At 35.6% G+C, this 24,169-nt stretch overlaps 1 protein-coding gene across 1 annotated transcript in view; it reads right to left on the reverse strand.

Moving 5' to 3' along the window:
• Positions 1-24,169, reverse strand: part of EYS (eyes shut homolog) — a 1,642,163-nt gene that overhangs the window by 1,424,598 nt on the left and 193,396 nt on the right. The window lies entirely within an intron of this gene.

Raw genomic sequence — 24,169 nt, forward strand, 5'->3', positions numbered from 1 at the left:
TTGAGTTGCTCCTATGTTGGGTTCATAAATATTTACAATTGTTATATGTTCCTGGATTGATCCCTTGATCATTATGTAGTGTCCTTCTTTGTCTCTTGTAGTAGTCTTTATTTTAAAGTCTGTTTTGTCTGATATGAGAATTGCTACTCCAGCTTTCTTTTGATTTCCATTTGCATGGAATATCTTTTTCCGTCCCCTTACTTTCAGTCTGCATGTGTCCCTAGGTCTGAAGTGGGTCTCTTGTAGACAACATATATACAGCTCTTGTTTTTTTTATCCATTCAGCCAGACTATGTCTTTTGGTTGGAGCATTTAATCCATTTACATTTAAGGTAATTATCAATATGTATATTCCTATTACCATTTTCTTAATTGTATTGGGTTTGTTATTGCAGGTCTTTTCCTTCTCTTGTGTTTACTGTGTAGAGAAGTTCCTTTAATATTTGTTGTAAAGCTGGTTTGGTGGTGCTGAATTCTCTTAGCTTTTGCTTGCCTGTAAAGGTGTTAATTTCTCTGTCGAATCTGAATGAGATCCTTACTGTGTAGAGTAATCTTGGTTGTAGGTTTTTCCCTTTCATCAGTTTAAATATGTCCTGCCACTCCCTCTTGGCTTGCACATTTTCTGCTGAAAGATCAGCTGTTAACCTTATGGGGATTCCCTGGTATGTTATTTTCCCTTGCTGCTTTTAATATTTTTTCTTTGTATTTAATTTTTGATAGCTGATTAATATGTGTCTTGGCATGTTTCTTCTCAGATTTATCCTGTATAGGACTCTCTGCACTTCCTGGACTTGACTGATTATTTCCTTTCCCATATTAAGGAAGTTTTCAACTATAATCACTTCAAATATTTTCTCAGTCCCTTTCTTTTACTCTTCTTGTTCTGAGACCCCTATAATTCAAATGTTGGTGCATTTAGTGTTGTCCCAGAGGTCTCGGAGGCTTTCCTTAATTCCTTTTATTATTTTTTCTTTATCCTGCTCTGTGGTCTTTATTTCCACCTTTTATCTTCCAGGTCACTTATCCGTTATTCTGCCTCAATTATTCTGCTATTGATTCCTTCCAGAGAGTTTTAAATTTCATTTATTGTGTTGTTCATCATTTTTTGTTTTCTCTTTAGTTCTTCTATGTCTTTGTTAAACATTTCTTTTATTTTCTCCATTCTATGTCCAAGATATTGGCTCATCTTTACTATCATTACTTTGAAGCCTTTTTCAGGTAGACTGCCTATTTCCTCCCCATTTCTTAGGTCTGGTGGGTTTTTACCTTGCTCCTTCTTCTGCTCATGTTTCTGTGTCTTTTCATTTTGCTTAACTTACTGTGTTTGGGGTCTTCTTTTCACAGGCTGCATGTTCGTAGTTCCCATTGTTTTTGGTGTCTGCCTCCAGTGGTTAAGGTTGGTTCAGTGGGTTGTGTAGGCTTCCTGGTGGAGGGGACTAGTGCCTGTGTTCTGGTGGATGATGCTGTCTTGTCATTCTGGTGGGCAGGACCATATCTGGTGGTGTGTTTTGGGGTGTCTGTGACCTTATTGTGATTTTAGGCAGCCTCCTGTCTTGCTATTTGTTTGTTATAGGGTGTCAAGCACTGTAGCTTGCTGGTTGTTGAGTGGAGCTGGGTCTTAGCATTGAGATGGAGATCTCTGGGAGAGCTTTCACTGTTTGATATCACATAGAGCTGGGAGGTCTCTGGTGAACAAACGTCCTGGGCTCTCCCATCCCCCAAGAGACACAGGCCTGACTCCTGGCTGGAGCGCCAAGATGCTGTCAGTCACACAGCTCAGAAGAAAAGGGAGAAGAAAAAAGAAAAAATAATAAAATACAATAAAAAATAATTGTTAAATATAAAAAAAAACAGTAATAAAAAAAGAATGAAGAAAGTAACCAAACCAGAAAACAAGTCCACCAATGAAAGCAAGCATTAAAAATTATAATAAAAAAAAACAATAAAAAGACAAAACAGAAAATCAAAAACAGAGAGAACCCTAGGACAATTGGTAAAAGCAGTGCTATACAGACAAAATCACACAAAGAAGCATACACGTACACACTCACAGAAAGGGAAAAACGAAAAAAATATATATATATATTGTTTCTCTCAATGTCCACTGCCTCAGTTTTGGGATGATTCATTGTCTATTCAGGTATTCCAGAGATGCAAGGTACATCAAGTTGTTTGTGAAGATTTAATCCACTGCTCCTGAGGCTGCTGGGAGAGATTTCCCTTTCTCTTCTTTGTTCATACTGCTGCTTGGGTTCAGCTTAGGATTTGGCCCTGCCTCTGCCTGTTGGTCACCTGAGGGCATCTGTTCTTCACTCAGACAAGACTGGGTTAAAGGAGCAGCTGATTAGGGGGCTCTGGCTCACTCAGGGTGTGGGGAGGGAGGAGGGTATGGAATGCGGGGCAAGCCTGCAGTGGCAGAGGCTGGCATGACGTTGCAATAGCCTGAGGCATGCCGTGTGTTCTCCCTGGGAAGTTGTCCCTGGATCACAGGACCCTGGCAGTGGTGGGCTGCACAGTTTCCTGGGAGGGGAGCTGTGACTAGTGACCTGTGCTTGCACACAGGCTTCTTGGTGGCTGCAGCAGTAGTCTTAGCATTTCATGCCCATCTCTGGTGTCTGCACTGATAGCTGTGGCTCACGTCTTTCTCTGGAGCTCATTTAGGCAGTGTTCTAAATCCCCTCTCCTCGCACACGTGGAAACAATTGTCTCTTACCTCTTCAGCAGGTCCAGACTTTTTCCTGGACTCCCTCCCGGCTACCTGTGGTGCCTTAGCTCCCTTTAGGCTATCTTTATGCAGCCAACCACAGTCCTCTCCCTAGATCTGACCTCCAAAACCAGAGCCTCAGCTCCCAGCCCCTGCCCACCCCGGTAGGTGAGCCAACAAGCCTCTCAGGCTGGTGAGTGCTGGTAGGCACTGATCCTCTGTGGGATAATATCTCCACTTTGCCCTCTGCATCCCTGTTGCTGTGCTCTCCTCCATGGCTCTGAAGCATCCTCGCCTCCACCCCCTGTCTCCTCCAGTGCAGAGGCTTCCTAGTGTGTGGAAACCTTTCCTCCTTCACAGCTCCCTCCCAGTGGTGCAGGTCCCATCCCTATTCTTTTGTCTCTGTGTTTTCTTTTTTCTGAGCACATCACATCCATGTATCACAAAGGAGCTGTGCAAAAGCCCCTGTTATCCATGCCCATACAGGCATGGAGATCATTTTAAAAAATATAAGTGGAAAAATAGTACTTTATACAGTACAAAATTTTGTCTCTGTGTCAAAAATGACTGTGAAATAATAAATCATGCAACATGAGTGTCTCCAAGACACAGAATTCTGGAATAAAAAAGACCAGTCTCAGTTACTAACTCTAAGGAACATCAACTAGCCAATCATCCACATAGCATGAAAAGGACATCATTTTCAATCTATGGTGGATACTGAATACTTTGATACAATCTAGTTTGAAAGATAATTAGATACACAATTGTCTAAACAGACTATATGCAAGTCAATAAAACTAGGCATGTCATTCCACTAATATATTTTTGCTATTTTTCTTTGTCAGTTTGCTATGATTTTGGTCCCTTACAATGCTATTATTTCCCAAAAGAGTGCCACTGGACCTTGAGATGTTTTCCAAACAAGTAAAACAATTTGAATCACAACTGACTGAACTTCACTTACGAGGGAGATGCACCATACTTAAGAAATGCATTAAACTTTTCATGTACTCAAGTAAAATAAGTTTTACTATCCCTATTGTTTCTTATCTATTCTTTCAGTAAGCTTGCTTCTATTATTTAAAATGTCAAAATAAAAAATATATATTTAATTTTCTTTCAAATATATATATGTATATAGTATATATATGCATTCTAGTGTGGGGATATATATATATATATATATATGTTTTTTTAATATATATTTTAATCAATGATTAAGCTCCTAATCTTCATTCATTTATTCAATGAACATTCTTGAGCAACTACCTTGTACCAAATGCTAGTCTAGATGCTGAGGATACCACAGTGAATATAGCAAATTCCTTACCCCTATGGCAATTAAATTCTAGTGTGGAGAGAGAAAAACCAAACACATCAATATATTTGATTGCTGAGAATTAAAGCAGCAAGGGAAAGTTGAGTGAAGTGTATGTTGGTAACGACAGTGTTAGTGTTATTTTTGAAATAGATCCATCACAAGCCATCTCTCTGTTAAGGTTACAATGAAGCAAGCACCCAAATGAAGTAGGTAGTGATCAGATGCTTATGTCTGGTGTGCTTGGGAGCTGCAGGAACATGAGAGCCCAGGAGTCTGACCAAAAACACACTTTCATGGAGTTTGCACTCTAGTGTAGGGACGTGTAAAAGAGAGCTAAAATAAATACATTAAAATGATATACAAGGTAGGAATAAATACATTAAAATGATATACAAGGTAGGATGAATTTAAACAGATATGTATAATGAGAGGGCAGGTAGAGGGTACTACTTCTACATGCAAAATCAAGGGTCTAACATAGAATTATATTTTATCTGAGACCAGAAGGAGACAGCCATAGAGAGACCATAAGGGTAAGAATTCTTGAAAGAGGAAGAACATGTGAAATAACACTTATGTAGGAACAGGAAGAGGCCAGTGTTTTTAGAGTACAGGTGGGTAGAGTGGTGTTGATATTAAGTGAGCTGAACAGCAGAGACAAGATGACATCAGTTCCTACAGACCGTGGGGAGAGTTCAGATTTAACTCTAGGGAAATTAAGGAGTCCCTGGGGACTTTTATGTAAAGGAAGTAACATAATCTGACAAATATTTAGGGATGGTCAGCGTTTCAGAAAATTGATTTTGGTGGAGAGGAGTGACAAGAATGGAAGCAAGAATACCCTTCTGGAAAGATGTTTCATGAATCAAGAGGGGGATCCAGTGGTTTAAAGTAGATGTTAGCTGTGAAGACAAAAAGAAGTGAATGGATGTGAGACGTATCTTGGCAGTAGGTATGACTGGACAGGTTTCTTCGTGAAAGTCCATAAAACTAGAATTATCACAACCAAGCCACTAAATGAATGTTTTAGGTGAAGGAGAAGAAAAGTGTCCAAGATGATTCTGAGGCTCTTCTCTTGTGTGGCTGAGAGAACAGTGGTGTTTCTTAACTGAGAAAGGAACACCAGTTTGATGGGGGAGCAGTGGTATTACAGTAAGTGTTCACTATTTGGAAAACCAGTAAGCAGATGGGAACACTATGTGTTGACAAAATGAAAAATCAAATCTTACATCAGAGAACTGAAAGTCATTAGCAAATTCCAAAAAGTGGTAATTGCTGGACTTGAAGAAGTCATGAGAATATAATACATTGAGAAGGGATCCAAGCGTAAAACTCTGGGGAGCCTGGACTTTCTAGGGCTGGGTAAAGGAAGCCAGAATGAACCAAAGAGAAGAGCTTGACGGAGACACCATGGAGAAAAGACAAGGTCAATCCAGAGGAGAAGTGTTAAGATAAAAAGGGTAAGAAGTGACCACAAAGGAAAGCTACTGTGTGTAAGTGTGTATTTAAAAGATCTGCTTTTCTTTTCTCATTTTTATTTGAGAATTTCCATCTAGCCCTATGTTATTTCTATTGCTATAAATCCATGTGTATTTTTCAAAATTCTGAGAAAAATGAATCTCCTTACATCCTATTCTTATTGCATTTAAAATAAAACTTAAATGGTTATAAAATCAATGAAGCCACATAAAAGAAGGAAAAATAGGACTGAAAATAGAATAGAATGAAAACTCTTATAATGAATTTTTTTTTCTGGAACTGAGAAAAATACATATCCCAAAGGCTTTTTTTCATGATTTTTATGTCCTAATGACACTTTTTAACCTTCTCTGGGGGCTCTACATATAAACTAGACATTAGAACAGAGTGATGATTTATTTGGAAATAAGCATTTTGTGTACGGTAATTCCATCATTTCCAAATATTTATTGATCAGGGATGGTTTACTGTACTGGTAGTAAGACAACCTGAGCCTACAGAAAATTCTCAATTTACTGGGACTCGGCTAATTATAGTACATGACTAGGTGATCTAATGCCAAGAGAGTTACAGCTAAAGATCTGGAGTTTTCTGAAAAAAATATAGATTAGGCTACAGGAAAGAATACTTTATGTAACATTTAAGTATAAAGGCATTAAATTATTGTGTTAGTATGTTGAAACAGAGTAAATGAAAGAAATAAGCGACTCTGTGGGTTAGGTTGGTAACTTGTAAATAACTGATTCATGCTGTTCCTTGGGCACCCAGATGAGTAATTAGCAATCATTCTGCAGTGAGAAACAAACAAAAAATGACTCTGTAATCATGAAGTTTTGTACCCTCCCATGGTGTCAGATAAATTATTCATAATATTCCAGAAAAGTAGGACTTCCATGAGCCCTAACAGGTTGGAAATATTTACAAATAAGATAACGATCCACAATTAAGTTGGTGTTATTTCAATGTCTTACTAAAGGGTATCAGGGCTTCTGAAATGAAGCCTTGCTTTTATTTCCATGGGCACCTTTTTAATGTAAGATTGGCTTTTAATCTGCAAAGTAAGAATAATAATTTTGATATTTTCACAAGGGACTTATGATAAATAAATCAGAGAGTAATATGAAGAGTGTCATAAATGCAAAGCACAATGTGTAGAGATTTTTTTTTCTTAATTTTGACTTCCTCAGTGCTATTTACTACTTGATTCTCAGTAAATTGAGCTAAGCATGATACTCAAAAATATCCCCAAATTTCACTGTATCTGAAAAGATGGAATATGTGAAAATGAGACAGACATTGATGCTTACTCTATCATTTAGGTTTTGTTCATGCCATCCTTCTCCCCTTCCTCATAACAGCCACAATCCCACCCCACCCCGCCCCTTCCAATGATTACTGCTTTTCTAACATAAGAGAGAGGTATGGGAGAGTACAGGAAAACTCTCCTTTATTTATAACCATGAGTCCTCAGCTTGATTTCCTAGCCCTATTAAATGCTATGTATTTATTTTCCCATCGATATTAATTTACTTAATTTCCATTGTATGTCAAGCACGATTATCGGCACTGGGGTTGCAGAGGTGATTGGATAGAAAAAGTTCTGATCCTGCCTGATGGAGTGTACGTGTTAGTGCGGATGACAAGGAATCCAAAAAATATAACATACACTACATTCTGTTGGAGATATGTGCAAGGAAACGCTTGGAGGATCTTATATAGTGTGGTCAGGTGTCACCTCTCTAGAGACGTAGTAAGTGAGCAGAGACCTGAATAGAGTTGAAGGAAGCAGCCACGGGAAGACGTAGGGAAAGCAAGAAAGCCTTTAAGTTTTGAGCAAAATGAGCAAACAGGAATAGTAGAAGAGAAGTGATCAAAGCACGTGGACCATTGTAAACCTTGGTATGGACTTTGGATTTGAGAGACCAAACACTGAACAAATCAAGGGAGGAATGAAAGTAATGACAACTAAAAAGAAAAGAGAGAGGAAAATATGCTAGGATAAAATAAACGTCCCAAACAGGAGAACATAAACACAAGCACAGGGTTGTGTTCTTATATTTTGTAAACACTTTAGAATTGACAAATCGTATAATAACTATATGCATAATCTCACGCCTCCTCTCATGATAGTTTATTGGCATACTGTTTCAGTCTGGATACTTGTGGAACAGAATGCTTGTTTGGAGTGATTATATGTGAACTTTCCCATTGGAATATTTGTCTCTTCTTCTTTAGGGATTTTTAAATAATGAGAGAATACGGGAAAGGCTGCATAATGGCTAAATTATCTTCCTACTTACGTACGCAGACCTAATATCTGGTGTAATTGATTCCGTTTAATGATCCCATTTAATAATTCCACTTAAAATCTACAGGATAGGGGCTTCCCTGGTGGCGCAGTGGTTGAGGGTCCGCCTACTGATGCATGGGACGTGGGTTCGTGCCCTGGTCCAGGAGGATCCCACATGCCGCGGAGCGGCTGGGCCCGTGAGCCATGGCCGCTGGGCCCGCACGTGCGGAGACTGTGCTCCGCGGCAGGAGAGGCCACGGTGGTGAGAGGCCCACGTAGTGCAAAAAAAAAAAATCTAGAGGATAATTTTCAAATAATATAAAATTAAGAGAAACTGAGCACACTGGAGAAGAGTCTCATGTTATAAAATCAATTGGCATGATCTCAAGTGTAGGGACACAAGAAGAAGAAGGCAGCTTTGTAAATGTATGGCAGCAAAGACAAAATAAATAATAGCGTTTGATAAAAGCAAAAACGTGAGAGGAACAATGAGTAAAAAGATAACAGTGGATACAAATTTAAATTTAACTCTGACAGTTGTGAAAATAGAAAATGACTTGTAGCATGACAAATATACATTTTGCTACATAATTTTCTAAAATATTTCAAAGGGATTTTGTATTTATCAAAGGAAGGATTTAAGTACAAATTTACAAACATATAGTTTTTGCTTCTTGATTACAATGCCATCTACCTAATAAGTCCTCCATGTAGACTCTCCCATATTCTACTAATTTACCTATAAAGGCAAACACACACACACACACACACACACACACGACAAAGCACACAGGATCCCTGAAGACTGAGGCGTGGCTATAATAGTTAGTGTCCAGTTGGAAATACAAACTCTGTACTAGGTTATCCCAAGTGAATTTGAAATGGGGAATAGGTTACACAGATTTTAGAGAGATCCAAGAATAATAATGGAACCCTGAGGTAAGCAAAGGTAACATCTTCAAGAGTAGTTACTACGCTCTTAAGGACAGGGGAACATGGGGAAGAGGCGTGGTTACCAGAATCTTAAAGCATAGACGGTTCCCACAGAGTAAATAGTCAGACCTCTTAGGGGAGGGCTCCTGTAGCTGCTGCTGGTATTCATGGGGACCCCTCTTATTTTTAGATACTAATAGGGAGTCATTTGTTAAAGAAATCTGGAAAATGCAGTTTGCAGAGCTCCAAAACAACTACCAAAGAGAGAAGTCTAGAAAGCTGACTTTGGATCTGAGAAGTAACAGACAAAACACTGGAAGACAACCTATTGGGAATTTTTTAATGAAACAAAATTGTTAGAAACCTTAGGTTTTACTTTATGAATGAAAACAACAAAATACATATCCTGTCTGACTGTCCCATTACTCCAAGTTACAAGACATTTATAGACAGACAAGGCTGTCTTTATAGATTTTATAACCTTAACTCTCACCAAAATATTCTTGCATTTAACCATATCCATTTAGGTAGGGAAACTACCAGGGATCAGAGGAACAGGAGAGCAGAGTATTCCTTGCTGTTAAGAAATATGTCCTGTTAAACTCAGATAGACATGAATGTCTGTAAGAAAAGCAGAGGCAAGAATAGCCCCGGGCTTCCCTGGTGACGCAGTGGTTGAGAGTCCGCCTGACGATGCAGGGGACACAGGTTCGTGCCCCGGTCCGGGAAGATCCCCCATGCCACAGAGCAGCTAGGCCCGTGAGCCATGGCCGCTGAGCCTGCGCGTCCGGAGTCTGTGCTCCGCAACGGGAGAGGCCACAACAGTGAGAGGCCTGCGTACCGCAAAAAAAAAAAAAAAAAAAAGCCCCAATAGCAGCTCAAACACAGGGTTGTGATTTTTTTGTGTGTGTGTATCCCAAGGCACAAAACCATAGACCTAGAAGGAGCTAAGTCCTATGCAATATAGCAGAACTACACTTAGGTGAATGCTTGGTTTGCCAGAAAACTGGACTGGAGCACTGAATGTTAATTTACCCTCTAGTCTATATGATAATAGGCTCAACTATCACTCAGTGGAAAATTAGAATAGGTTTAAATATGATTCACATGTGCAGTCTTTAGCTAAGATCAAGTCATGATGGATCCTGGTACCTAGTTTATGGACAAGTGAAGAGTAAAACAACCAGTGTGTTTATTAAAAATCAAGGAAAAAGTAACCCAGTCATTAAAACTTATGGAGGAAAATTTTTCTATGACAGATGAAGATTAAAAATATCAACAAATATTTGATGAAAGATACAATGAAAGAAAGGTTGGGGATGATGTTACATTATGATGCCATTAAAATGGAGATGGGACATTTTATTAGGTATGTGGAAAATTTGAGTAGTATCCATGAATTCAGCTTAAATGATGTATGATAAGATAATTGGAAAAGAAAAACTATGGAGGTACAAGAATCACAGGTTATTTCCAGGAAGAAGTAAGAAGAATTGAAAAGGAAGAAATAAACAAATGACACTTTTCTTTAAGAAGAAAATAGAGGGCACCTGGGATCTATACAACTCAATCCAAAATTTTAATTACAGCTAAAAGAATCTTGATACCTTTGTCCTACTGTTTTGTAGTCTATGAACTTTCTCATATGATAGTCCCTATGTGATTATTTAAATTTTAATCAGCTATAATTACATAAAGTTAAAAATCAACTTCCTCAGTCTGGGTAGCCACTTTTCAAGTGCTCAATAGCCATATGGGGCTAGCAGATACTGTATTGTACAGTGAGATATAGAGTAGGTATAGAGTATCTTGACCATTACCAAAAGTTCTATTTGCCAGTGTTTTTCCAGAAAAATCACTGTTAGGAAACAAGAAGAGGTGGTCTTGAAGATTTATGTAAAAAGAGTATTATCTTAGTAATATACAAAAAGGAAATTAAAAAAAATCATATTATACAGCTTAAATGAATTATATTCATAAAATTATGAACAATTTAAAACTATGATTTAGAAGAAACTTTCAGCATATTAGAAAACTTTCCCACAGTTATAAGTAAAATTTAAATATTTGGGATCCTTTCAACTTTGGAAAGTAAACATGGATTTATATGCCTATTTGAAGTAGTTTTAATGTGTAATGTCAATGCTAGTTTTCTCTGAGTGGTAAGATTATCTAGTATTTCTCTGCTCAAAATTGCCTTATTTATCCTGATATACAAGTGTTATTTACAGTTAAACACGTTATTTTATAGTTATGAATATACCCCTTTAAAATAAGATAAACATACGTATGTATTAATGCAAAGTGAACAGAAAATTTGAAATTATTGACTATATTAAAATACTATTTGAAAAGGGAGAGACCACTGTCCCTGGTCTCTCCCTCTGCACACTTGTTGCTGCTCTGATGGAAGCTTTCTGCTCATGCACCACAGTGGCCTTCAGGGTTCTTTTTCTAAGAGTTCTGAGAAAAATATTCTTTTGCTTTTAAAATAATTTGAATTAAAATCTCTATAACCAGTATTCCTTTGTCTGTGTGGTGATCTAAGATAGAATTACATGTAAAACATTGTAATTTATGTATATACATATATATATTAAAATATGTAGTAAAATAATCACAGCTCTTAAATTAGGGTTAAAAGGCAAAGATGATATATTTAAACTACTTTTTAGTTTATGTTTACATATTCATGTTTTAGATTATACAGTAATTTATTGAGAGATTTGTCTTAAATTAGTAAAACAAGTTTATACAAATGGAGTGTGTATATCTCTTCACATATATCTATACATCAAAAGGTCAAAGTATGTGAATGTCCACTCATATGTACAATTTCTTAGTATCAATATAAACATTGTATCACAAAATATTAATTTGCATAATATATAAAAATGCTGCAAAAATAATATTATAAATTGTCTTACCATTATATAAAATTAATGTGACAAATACAGTAAATTTACCAAAAAATATAGGTCAAAAATAAATACTATTTGTGTAAATTTCAAAACATTGTAATATTAATACCACTTTGTTATAGTGGTGAAGGCAATTTTTCATATTAGAATAATTTGAGTGAAGAATAATACAGAGTGTGAAAAGTAGAATAAGTAGATGGTATGAACAAGCTTTATAAAATTCAATACAAACACATAACAAAGAATGTTAAAACTATTTCATGATCAATACTCAATAGTACCTGGTGTATAGATAATACAAAAACATATTTTCTTAAACTGTAAAATTTACTGGGCTCTAACATATTCTATCATCCTAATGTATATTACTTATAAACATCAAAATGTACTTTTGAGAATTTATTTTTGGTGACAGTTTTACAGCCTATATGTTACGGCAAATAAAGATCAAAATCATTTTCCAATTTGTCTAAGACGCAACATATATATCTCAAAATTAGCAAAATCCTTATTTGAATTAAAGCTACATTTAAATGTGAATCACATTAATCAATTAATCAACCAATCAATCTAGGATTTATTGAGTGAATGACCCTTGGCAATGCTGCTTAATACTTATGGCCCATTAAGCAAGACCAATGAGCAAGGCAATCAAAATGAGTTAATGTTGCATCTGATTAGGAGAAATTGAAGAACGCTAAGTGATCTGGGGTCCATCTTTACAATATATGTGCTCTTGTGATTGTCAGCTAGAATCCAAATTAGATGTATCATTTTAAGCACACCACTTAATTTCTTGATTGTTTTTACATGTATAAATTAAGGTTGTATCAATTTTAAACACTTATTTAAATCTAACATCTATGGTCATTTTATTCCATGAAGACAGGTGTATCATGGATAGCAATGCCTCTTTCAAAGAAAAGGGGTAAATCTAAATGCTGAAAATTGTATTATCACCTATAAAAATGTATTAAATATTTCACTGTAAAAATTGCCAAACATAATATCAGAGTGTATACATATGTATTTTTCTTCATGTGTTTAAATATTATGAATTATTATTAAGGGAATTATTTTTAAATACAAATAATTATTTACAGTACCCTCTTCTAATTGCTCATTTTTAGTGGTAATCAAAGCCGACCTGGAAGCAGGTGATGTAATGAACAGTAGCAGTAGCAAAGGGAGGGAGCTCCTTTAGTAAGGAAAGTCTGAGAATGAGAGTTCAGTTGACATGTGGTTGATGAGCAAGAAAAGGTATGGGAATGGTCACGCGAAAAGCCCTCTACGCCAGAAAAATAAAGAATGCAAATGATCTTCATGTTCAAGGGGGTGAAGGGCAGGCAGAGAAATAAACCTGAGCTGGAGAATAAGCCAAGGAAAGAACACATAGAGTTTCCTGGGTTATGGTAGGACGTCTAGGTGACATGCTAAGGATACAGAGGGGCTACGAAGTTAATAGCATTATCTGATTTAAATACACACTAAAAATACTTGACTTATGTGGAAGATGGATAGTAGGGGAAAGATTGGAAGCATGGAGATCAACTATGAGATATTTTTGAGAGATGAGAGGTCTCAGTTGAGAGATGTTAGTAACCTTCACAGGGGAAGAAACAGCTAAATTGGAGTAAATGAATACGATGAGTGTAAATTTTAAAATAGAATAAACTAGGTTTGTGGGGATTAAGTGAGAAGAATGCATCAAGAAAAGTCCTTTATTTTTTTCCTTCAGTTTTTGGGTGGATCAATATAAATTTATTGTACTAACAGGAGGAATGTGAGCACAAGTATGAGGGAAAGTGGTGAAGCATCAGTGTTTTAATTCTGGCATCGAGTGTTTAATTGATCTGATATATTTATACTGATAGAGGTATCAAATGAGATGTGTGACACTGGCCCTTAAAGAAATCAATGGGAGATAATTATTTTTTTTATTATTCACATGTAGATGATATGATACATTTTTGATGCTCACAATTATCCTCTCCCGGATTTTGTGATACTTCACTGAGGTAAGCGTTTAGCTTTGAAATGTATGATTTTGGGTTTGGACATATGACTTGCTTGACCAAACAAAATACAGTTGGGGATGACACTGTGCCAGTTCTGAGCTTAGGTCTTAAGATACTTCCAGTACTTCCACTCATCTTTTTTGTGCTTGTATCATCTGCCATGAGAAGATTCTGGGTATCTGTTGGTTCTTAAATGAAAGATAGATGGGATAACACTGAAACAAATCCTCAGCCTGAAGCATAACCACCCCAGTCACCCTGGATGTCTATGAGCAAGACAAATAAGTGGTTATATATCTAAGTAATAGAGCTTCAAGGATTGTTGTTTTACAGAAATATCTCACCAGAAATATTGTTAAAACAGATGGCATGTAAACTGGAAATTCAAACTAAGATCTTCTAGACTAGATTTAGAAGGAAAAGAGAAGAGGAATCAGGGCTAGGGCAATTCATCTTCCTGAGGCCTGGTAGAAGAGAAGGAACTAGCAGAATTTTTTTTTTTTTTTTAAATGTCAGGAATGTAAAAGAAAGCATTGCTGGAAATCAAGATAACTTTTTTCAAAAAAGTCAATTAGGACAATTGTATAGAATGCCAATCAGCAGTAGAGAAGTATGAGGACAGAGAAGTGTTCATCTCTTAATTATTATCTCAACGTATCTTAACTGGCATATAATCCAAGTTTGCACAAATTGAAGCATATAAAAATATACTAGGAGGCTCATAATCTTCAAGTAGATTTATATGATCTTTATCAAGAAAAAATAAAGCTTCATGGAGTATATACACATATGGAGTATGCTGATATAGGAAATGTGAATCCACCAGATTTGATGAAGATCCAAAATAAAATGGGATTTCAGTTGTTAGTAGAGGACAAAGAAGCCATGCAGAATATTCCACAGCTTAAGCTGTATCTCTGAGTAGGACACAGTAGAGGGTTTACAGGTCTGCATAGCAGAGCGCTGGAGAGTTAGCAGCTGAAAGAAAATTGAGCATTATACTTTCTTCTACTAAGTTTAGAGATATGATTTTTTTTTCAAAATAAGAAATCTGTCTTTTAATGGATGTTTCTAAAATTTCCATGAGATTTCCAGTGCATTGTGGAATGAGGTGTTTTATTTTAAAAGTGTCTCACAAATCCAGGAATAGACATATTGGCAAAACTTTCCTCCATCGTTCACTCAGCACATTTATCCTGCACCTACCACGTACTAGGTACTCAGGTAGTTTGAGTTTGCAAAACAGTATGAAATATGGACCTGCTTTTTTTTAAAAAAATAATTTTATTTACTTTTTTTATACAGCAGGTTCTTATTAATTATCACTTTTATACACATCAGTGTATACATGTTAATTCCAGTCTCCCAGTTCATCCCACCACCACCCCACCACCACCACCCCCCACCAGGGACACGCTTTTTATAGAAATACTTAGAAACACTTTCTCCTTCCATATGCTGGGACTCATATGTTAAGTAACATTTGCTATAGTTTATCACCTTTTAAAGATCCCTTTGTGAACCACACATATCTTCCTTGGGAAACTGGTTAAAGGAAAATAGGGGTTGAATGTATATAAAGAATAGTCTGAAGACTTCAATGTGAAAGCAAAGCTATTAATGAAGAGATGAAGTAAAAGTAAAATAGGTAGAGGGGGTAAAACTCTTAACATAAATGAATGCAACATTTGGCACCAATTAATCAATCTAAAATAAGAATAAAATGAAAATATAACTGTGCAAGTATAACTAAGATGGCTATATAGTGCTAAGAGAAATAATACGACCCAGAAATTCCACTTCTAGGGGTATACCCAAAAGAATTGATAAGTTGCTCGAACAAAACGTTTTACACAAAATTCAGCAGCGTTACACACAGTAGTTAAAGGTTAGGACACTGTAGTCCAAATGTCCACCAACTGATTAATGGATAAACACAACATGGTATACCAAATAACAGAATATTAGTCAGCCATAAAATGAATGAAGTCCTGGGCTTCCCTGGTGGCGCAGTGGTTGAGGGTCCGCCTGCCGATGCACGGGACACGGGTTCGTGCCCCGGTCCGGAAAGATCCCACATGCCGCGGGGTGGCTGGGCCCGTGAGCCATGGCCACTGAGCCTGCGCGTCCGGAGCCTGTGCTCCGCAACGGGAGAGGCCACAGCAGTGAGAGGCCCGCGTACCGCAAAAAAAAAAGAAAGAGAGAGAAGTACTAATACGTACTGCAAGACAGATGCATCCTGACAACTTTATGCTAAGTGAATGAAGCCAGACAAAAAAGGCCACATACTTACGAAATGTTCTAGAATATAGGCATGTCCAGAACAGGCACATTCGTAGAGAGAAAGCAGTTTAATTGTTGTAAGGTGCTGGGGCAAAGGAAATGAGGAGTAGCTGCTTAATAGGTAGGAGGTCTCCATTTAGGATTATGGAATTATCTGGATCTAGTGGTGATGGCTGTACAACATTGTGAATTTACTAAATGCAAAGAACTGTACACATTACATTTGTTAAAATGGTATATAGTATGTAATTTTAACACACCTACACACACAATGGTGTAGACTCATGAATCACAATTTCTGTGTTCAAATCCTGGCTTTGCCATTAATCAGCTATGTGATTTCGGAGAAATATTTATGATCCTCTCTTCCTCACCAGAAGAGGATGAGTAATTTTACATAAAATGAGAGTAATTGTAGTACTTATTCCACATCCTTGTTATAAGAATACAAAGAGTTAATTCAGAAAAAGAGACCTTAAACAAATGCCAGCACATAGTTATCACCCCCCAAAATGTTAGATACTACTCAAATATTTTGGTAAATTCCTAAGAAGAATAAGAAACCTGTCACAGTGTTTAAAACTCAGTGAAGGAGATGAAAAAAAGGAGAACAAAGCAAGTTCCTTAATGTTGCTTTAAAACATTAAAAACTGATGTTTCAAAGGTTCAGAGAGTGAAAAGGCAACTCAGAATTGGAAGAAACATTTGCAGTTCATATCCTTTATGAGGACTTCATATCTAGAATATGTTAATAACTCCTACAACTCACAAACAAACAAAAATGCAACAACACTGTTTCTTTGAAACTAAAGGGAGATAACTGAATAAAAGGATGTTTTTTGTTTGGTTTTCAGATCGAGTTATAATTGATAAATAGGAATTGTGTATATTTCAGATGGACACTTGATGTTTTGATGTATGTGTAAGTTGTAAAGTGATCACCACAATAAACATAATTAATATATCCATAACATTATATACTTACTATTCTCTTTTCCATTGTGTGTGTGTGTGTGCATGTGTGTGTGTGAGAACACTAAGGTTCCACTCTTTTAGAAAATTCAAATATACAATACAGTGCAGTATTTTTAACTATAGTCACTATATAGTACATTTGATCTCCATAACTTCCTGTGTCTGGCTTATTTCATGCGTCACAATAAAAGGATGCTACTGAAATGTCTAGTAAGAAGAAAGCTGAAAAATGTCCATTTTATTTGACAAGATATAGACCATTTGAGTGCAGTGATGGTGGAGGAAGTCATATTTAAGTGGTCTGAAGAATAAGAGGCAAAGGAAGAAGACAGAAATTTTAGACAGGAATTTGAATACAATTTTCCATGAGCAAGAAAAGATTTATAGGGAGATAATATTGCAAAACGGATTGCTCTTTGTGTGCGTGTGTTATATAATAGTAGCGATTTGAGCATGACTAAAAGCTGTTAGAAAAGATAAAATTATTGGAGAAAAATCAATATATAGATGAGAAAATGTATTATTAATAAACAAAGATGGAGAGGAAAAGCAGCAGTCTCCAGAACCCTCAGGGAGGTTAGATTGAAGATAAGAAAAGAAGACCCTTGAGTTTGAACAGAAGGTGGGGTGCAGGAGGGTGGTAATGTAGCCATTCTATTCTACAGCCTGATGGGAAGAAGAGGAAGCAATTCATGGACACTGATCGTCCTTTCTTTCTAAGATTGGTGCTGGGTGGCAAATAGCAGAAATTAGAGGAAGGTAAAGAAAAGTGAACAAAATTATTTAGGAAACTGACTATTAAAACTCAGAAGCCTCATATGGTATCCGAGTAGTTTGTGGGTCCATTTTAGATTGAGAATCATGGATTTATTCTAAGAGAATTCTACTTTATTATGAAAAAATATAGTTTTACATAACTGCCCAATTGAAGGCACAATAAAAGTGTCAGCTAGATTTTTCCAGAGATCTGTGACACCTACATACATCATCAAGGAATCTTAGAGGAGTGTTATTAAAATCATCAACCATGTAATCTAAGTCATAAGGAGAAATGAGAATAAAGGAAAGATTGACGAGTTGGTAGGAAGAATGGGAGTCAATGAACTATGAAAAGAGAATATTTGTACAATAGCCACTTGAGTAACAAAGCGTAGAATGTATCAGAGGCTACTTGCTGTTTAAACATCTGTTCTTCTCATAACACAATAGAAGCAATCTAAAGATAAATTAAATAATCAAGTTCTTAACAGAATGAGCCACAGTTCTTGCCTTTGCTTTACTATCATATAATTTTCTCCTAGATTAATTACATTGTGTTCCTGTGTCTTGTTCCATATCTGGAAAGACTTTAAAACCAAAATAGAAAAAAAAAATACAAATAATTGGTGAATAACAAAGCATTGAGTCATCTACTACATGGATTTAGCAATCATGTAATAAGATAAATGTATTGATGCAATTAGTCATGTTTTCCTCCAAAATACTATTACACTAGAGCATCATAAGTTTTAATACCTCTTTTTAAATTAGATATTAGTTATGAATCTCCAACTCTTAAAAAACATTTTTAAGATAGAAAAATAAACTACTTTGGTTAAATGTAATTATCAAAAAGGCAAAATTTTTTCCATGGATCTATTTCCTGGATTTCCTTAGATTTGAATGACTGGCCTACCTCACATGTGGAGGACCTTTTCACACACCCCAGAGTTACAATGTTGATACAACAATTATGTTCCTTTGAGTCATATCTTTCTTAGAGAGTAAGTCCTGGAATTTGACTATACATTATTTATGTATTATTTATGTAAGTAAAAATTTTCAGTAGTGATATGTGTGTCCAAGCTATCACTGTTTTTGAAAAAAAAAATTATTATATAGGTCAGTGACTTAACTCTTGCTAAGTGGTATTTCACTGGTACTGGAAATATTTAAGAAAAGCACAAATTAAATATATGTTTCATAGGGAAATTTTTAAAAAATTTCAACTTGAAAACTGCATATATGTGTATGCATACACATACATACATATTTAATGCCATAGGTACATACATATATAATATATATTCATATATATTATATATTCAGAAGATATAAAGGTAGAGATCCTTAAAACTAAACAAGACAAAATGAAGGAAGCAGAAAAAAATCAAGAAATCAAACAAAACCAGCTCATTTTAATGAAGTCCAATGACTAAAGGAGTTAAATTCTGAAAGAAGTATGTGTAAGGTAAATTCCATCCTCTCAAAGGAGAGATTCATAGGGTAACATTTTCTTGTGTTGGCAGAGGAAATCATGAGGTGGGCTCAAACCCAGTGAAAGTCTATGAGTGTTGTAGATTTCATTTTGCTTTTTGTCTTGACACTGAATATGCAAAAGGATGAAGGACAAAGAATGAATTTGCTTTTAAGCTGTCAGAAAATTATATGCATAGGCCCTTTTTTTTTTTTTCTGGAGTGTTGCTCTGTAATTAGATTTAACAATAAAACATTGGTTAATATCTTCTTAGTGAAAAGATATTGCCTCCTTTGAAAGACTCCAATCATAGAATATATTTATGATTTCTTAAAATCCTTAGTTACCAGAGAACCTGAAGCTAGTTATTTGATTTAAAGACAAAAGGCAATCTTAAATCACGAGGAGACATCATAAATTACAAGTCAAAAATGTGAATGGTTCCAAAATGCTGTGGGTGAAAGAATAGAAGAGGTTCTCCTGACAGTAAGCTGGAAAACTCATGCAGCAGTTGGTTAAGTCTAATCTATGTAGTAAAGCTGAAAGACGATATTTAGATGTTTACATTTCTTACAAAAATGCTCTGTATTCACTTCCGCTTTACCTATAAAATACACTATGTAAATAAACAAGGCCAGTAGAAAATATGGGAAATTATATACTACAGTTTCTCAAGCTTTTTCTCTTCAGAAGTTCTAAGAGAAATATTCCCAAACAATCAGAGTTAAATCTGTGTGTGTGAGTGTGTGTGTGTGCGCACATCAATGCATGGTTTAAACTATCAGAACTGTGGATGTGAATGTACTCACCAAAAAGAAAATGTCTACCTTTATTAAATTACTACAGATCATAAAACATAAGACAAAATTCTTTGATTTCTCATAATTGAGGTAATATTTTCAGTTAAAACACCACATTTTTTGTGAGTTTGGGGAAAAGCTGATGAGCTGATGAGCCAGTAAATATCTTACTGGCTTTTGTTAAATGTTTAAACTTTTATTTCAATCTGTGTATTTACTTTTACATTCATTTAGTCTTTAACTAAATCTAATACACTATTTACATACCAGTTATTATACTAAAATCTGGGGGTAAAATCATGAAAATATTATATCCTTTGCAAGTATTACATATAAACTATATTGGCATTTATTATACAGTATAATAATGCTAAAATATTTATCTAACATTATTTGACAGATCTATAATACTTGGTGAATATCCTTTAATATAGTATATAATATACTGCTGTATTTTAAAGTATTATTTTTTATGTATGGATTTCTATAATAATGATAGTTTAAAATAAATATGCATAATTTATACATTTATAATTATGTGTGGAAGTATTTTATGATAAAAAATACATAGGGCTAATAGTTAACAATCATAAGTATTATTGAAAGACTATGCAGTTTATGCATAGTTATACCTAAAAATTGTTTATTCCATCAGAAAGACACATCAATGATCATTTGTTCAAAGAAAAACTTCTCATACAAAAACATCCAGACAGAAACATCCAAAATAATATTTGATCAAATATCTGGTCACTATGTTCCAGCCAATTTGACATGTAAAGTTAACTATCATAACAAATATGAAATAATATACAAATCTAGAACTAAAAGTAAATTATAAATTTACTCTAAATGAAAGTATTAACCTTTATTATAATCCCTTTGATAAAAAATTGGATACAAAGTTACTAGATGAGAAGAGATGGCTTCTAGTATAGTAAATCTAAGTTGGATTCCTGATTAAAAAATACTTCTAAGAGAAAATAGATGATGGTTCAAAATACGGTAAGAAGATATTATAGCTTGTGAATTAACAATCACCAGACATATAAAAAATGGCTAAGTATCTTCTATTATATAAAGTATAAAATTTGTTTAAATATCACTAACAGAATGGAAATGGTCTCATAATCTTAATAAAAACCCCACAAAACTCTATCGATATTAAGTTTAAAACAAGTGCCTCTAACATAGCCAATTTCAGCCAAAACCAAAGAAGGATGGTCATAAACCTCGAATGAATAAAAACTAAGCAGCAATCACAATATCAGAGAAATTAAATATGGTATTTTAAGCAGGTCAATATATATTGATAGAACTCCTCAGAACAATAAGGAAAGACAGAGAAACTGGGAGGCTGTTTGCAGTACAGTGAGGAGAGGAGGTCTGTTTTATTCTTCTGAGGCATCTGTGATTGAGAACCAGAAAGCTTCTCCTAGGGTCTTCTATTCCAGGGCAAGGTGACCCTTCTGCAGAGCTAGGAGTGGACAAATTATTCAGGAGAGTCTCACAGAAGAATACATTACAGATCAGTGACTAGGAGAAGTTGAGTCACTTAGAGTGTCACCTGGCCTCTGAGGAAGGCTAGACCGATGAAATCACATGTTATAATGTCACCAACTTGAGTCACAAGGCAGGCAAAGCAAGTAACAATCAGCTGGAGAAGAGATATTAGCCCAGGTACAAAAGTAATCACAGGATGCTGTCAATTTAGAAACAGGGAGGGATGCAGAAACCACAAAATCTGACATATCCAATGTGTTTATCTAGAGCTGCAGATGGAATTTTGTTCCTCCCCAGATCCATATGTTGAAGCCCTAACTCCCATGTGGCAGTATTTGAAGACAGGGCTTTTAGGAAGTAATTAAGATAAAAATAGATCATAAAGTGGATCCCTAATCCAACAGGACTGGTGAGCTTATATAGAGAGGGAAAAGGGAGCAGTCTCTCTCTTTCCCCCTCCTCATAGGCACCCACCAGGGAAACCCAGATGAGGACACAGGGGAAGACAAGGCCCTGCAGGACAGGAAGAGAGCTCTCACCAGAACCAAGCTGTGATGGCTCCTGGATCTCAGACTTTCAGATTCCCGAACTTGGAAGATATAAACTCTTTGTTTAAGGCACCCAGTCTGTAGTATTTTGTTATGGCAGCTTGAGTAGGTTAAGATACCTTGGAATATCTTGCACTTCCTATAGGAACTGTTAAAATTGTTACATATGAGTATTTTAAAATGTGTCCCATTTATTTGTTTTGTTTTTATCCAATTCCTTAAAAACATAAATCAGTTACATGTAATAAACTATATTTATTAGTAGGAGAAGCAGTGTATACAGGCTTTAGAGGTAAGGGAGTACTTGAGCTAAATTCAAAATGTATATAAAAGTATCATAGACTAGAGAAAAAAAGTCACAGAAGTCATAAAAATAAAACTGCATTTTCTTTCCTACAAACTACAATTTTTATATGGGTAGATAAGCCAAGGGAGGTAGACACTGGCCATCTTCACACACAGAGACTCCACATGCTCTTCTGAAAGAGTGAAATGTAATTCTGGGTTAAGAAGAATCAGAGAATGATATTAAATGACAGAGTGAAAAAGCCAGATTTGCATTTTAGGAAGATTCCTTTGGCAGCACTGTGGAAGTGGATTGGAAGCATGTTTGATTCTGGACAGGAAAATCTCTTTGGAGGCTGTTTCAGTTCTCAAAATGAAAACTGATGCATGTAGGCCTATACATAAGAAACACCAGTATTTCTGGAGAGAATGAATATGAGAGTGATTTAAATGTTTGTTAGAGCACATTCGATAAATGACTGACTGTGAGTGAGAGGGGGTCATCCCTGCATGACTGTGAGTTGTTGGGGCCAGCATGACACTTGGGTGAGTTATATTATCACTGAAATAGTGTCAAAAAAAGGGGGTAGTTGATAAAAGGTGAAGTTAATTTTTTCCTAGCTGGGTTTAAATATTTCCTCAATTTCTTCTAATAAATTCTCCATTAATAAACAAATCACCCCACTCACAGGAAGCTCTCATTAAGCATCTCCTGCCAGCAGTGTTAATACAATGAAGAGTCCTATATAATCTCTAGCTAGGTGACTGATTAAACTCCTTGTGGGTGGATTGGTTAACATCTTCTTGCAGAAACTGCTCAGGATTTCATATCTTTACTCAAATGAGAGAAACACTTTTGGAAGTGAAGGTAGAAAAAACAACATATCTTTTCTCTTTTTCTTTTAAAATATTTTTTTCTCTACTCAAATCCTTTGAATTTTTCTATGTTTATTCATTGAAAAGTCCTGCTGGGGCTGTGATGGAGACAGGGAACTTAAATAGTTCTGTAAGCTAGATTCAGATACATATACTCTCATGATTTTTTCATACTAATCTTGTTTGGATTTATGGTTGTTGATTATTTTTAGTCAGATACCACATGACTTGTGAACTCAAGACTAGCATTAAGACCAAGAGTGGGAATCAGGGTTCAAGACATTCAGAACAATATACACATGTTTGAACAAAGGGAGGGAACTGAATCTACAAGCCACATGTGGTCTGGGAGAAACTGAAACTTTAACGGATGAAGTGAGAGCCAACATTTTCATAGAAAACATCCCTGTTGTGCTTTGAATCCAGATGTGTCCATTACCTTAGTAACAAAACTTAACCTCCAATCAAGAATTAGAAGCAGGTTTTCTAATTCTATCCCCGGACTTTTTAGCAATAACACATACCGCCCCTTCCCTTCTTCCTTTCTTCGTTTTTTTTTTTTCATTTTCTTTTTTTCTTTCTTTCTTTCTTTCCTTTTCTTTCTTTCTTTCTTTCTTTCTTTCTTTCTTTCTTTCTTTCTTTCTTTCTTTCCTTCTTTCTTTCTTTCTCTTCTTTCTTTCTCTTTCTTCATTTACTTCTTCCTTGCTTCCGTCCATCCTTCCTTTCTTTATTCCTCCCTTCCTCCCTCCCTCTCTCTCTTTTTCTTTCTTTCTTTTCTATCCTGTGAGTTAGGTATTGCTGTTCATTTTAATTGGCTATTTCTTGAATTGTAGTGCCAAATTACTTTTTACTTTCCTTAAAGTTAACAAATATAATATTTAAAAAAATAAATTCTGGAGAAATATTTATTTATTTATGTATTTATTTATTTATTTATTTATTTATCTCCCCAGGTACCACAGATATCTCCTCTCTGGATGAGTGAACTCAAAAA

This window comes from Monodon monoceros, unplaced genomic scaffold, assembly GCF_005190385.1.
Source record: "Monodon monoceros isolate NGI ecotype Baffin Bay Population unplaced genomic scaffold, NGI_Narwhal_1 Super_Scaffold_15, whole genome shotgun sequence".
In the NCBI taxonomy this organism is placed as follows: Eukaryota; Metazoa; Chordata; class Mammalia; order Artiodactyla; family Monodontidae; genus Monodon; species Monodon monoceros.